This window comes from Myotis lucifugus, unplaced genomic scaffold (assembly GCF_000147115.1).
Source record: "Myotis lucifugus unplaced genomic scaffold, Myoluc2.0 scaffold_39, whole genome shotgun sequence".
Taxonomy (NCBI): domain Eukaryota; kingdom Metazoa; phylum Chordata; class Mammalia; order Chiroptera; family Vespertilionidae; genus Myotis; species Myotis lucifugus.
In genome coordinates, this window is record NW_005871087.1 from 93,906 (window position 1) to 95,312 (window position 1,407).

At 49.2% G+C, this 1,407-nt stretch overlaps 1 pseudogene; it reads right to left on the bottom strand.

Moving 5' to 3' along the window:
* Nucleotides 1–315: 315 nt before the first annotated feature.
* On the bottom strand, nt 316–1,170 carry LOC102433956 (annotated as a pseudogene).
* Between the last annotated feature and the right edge of the window lie 237 nt (nt 1,171–1,407).

Sequence of the window (1,407 nt, forward strand, 5' to 3'; positions counted from 1 at the left end):
CTTAAAAATTTTTTCAGTTTAATACAAAGAAATTCAGAAAGTAATTTTCAGGACTCTTGATCAGAGGTTTTCGCTACTTGTCCTACACTGGTGTACACGGAGATTCAGGGAAGGCCAAGAGGCGAGTTTCCCATTGAAGACATTGATCAAAGAAGCAAGTGAAATGGCAGTCTATAAACTAGCTAGCCATTAAGAAGTTACCAATAAAGGACTCATGTTAGTAACTAACCATGTTTAAAAAGCCTTTGCCAATGTTGCAAAAACAAAACCTTTAGAGTATTATTTATTACTGCAAACGTAATTGATGTTTGCTTTCTATACATAATCATCTTTGAAATGCTAAAAATGAGCTCCAACCATGGTTCTGTTGAGAAGCTGCAGGTGTACGTGAGATGATCGACTACTGATTTACCTTCTCCAAGTATTCTCTGGAAGCAGTCGCATGCGGCCTGATCCTAGGAGAATCCGGGGTTCAATTTGCCGGGCAGACGTCTCCAGGGGCTTCCACAAACTGCGATGCTTTCACCAGGCGGAGGGTCCCTCCCACGCTTCGGCCCACCGAGGGGTCACTGACACTCACATGCTTGCTGACTCCATTGGGGTCCATGACGAAGAGACCTCTCAGTGCAAGACCGGGACCTTCTCGCAGCACACCGCAGTCTCGGGAGATCTGCTGGGTCAAATCTGACAAACGTGTGATGTTCATGTGGCCCAAACCGCCCTTCTTCCTTGGTGTGTCGATCCAGGCGAGAATGGCTGAGGTGGGAATCCCCGGAAACGGCGACAACTTCCCAGTTCACATCATAAAACGCACTGGCTTTGCCACGGAAAGCAATCATATCTGGGGACACACAAAGGTGAAATCCAGAGGATGGAAGAAGAGCACCAAATATTTCCCCTTAAAGTCATCAAGGCTTAGTTCTTTGAACTCTCCATGGACCACGCTGTGCCCTTAAAATAGGGTGCGTGCTGGGTGACGGCGGGAGCATGATGGGGGGAACTGGTGCTCAAGGCCAATTTTGCTCGACTGGAAGCAGACCATACGACATCTGTCAGCATGTTCCTCGAGAAGCACAGGCCTAAGGGCTGCAGAGGCAGAGATGCCCCAAGGAATGGCACTCACATGCCGGCAACCATGATGTGGAGCAACCTTCGCACTTCGACTGCCATCTTCTGTGCACTTGGCGCTGTGGGAAGCGCCCCGGAAAGGGTGGGCCCACGCGTGAGGGGGCGGGGCCTGAGCTGGAGCCCAGGCGGGCCCTTGTTGCTTTATCTGGTGGGAGTGCTCTATTAAGACCTATAGTTATAGCTATAGCAATAGCTATAGCTATAACTATGCGCGCGCGCACACACACACACACACACACACACAAGAAAAACGGTGGGGTAAAAGTAGATTTTTCTTTT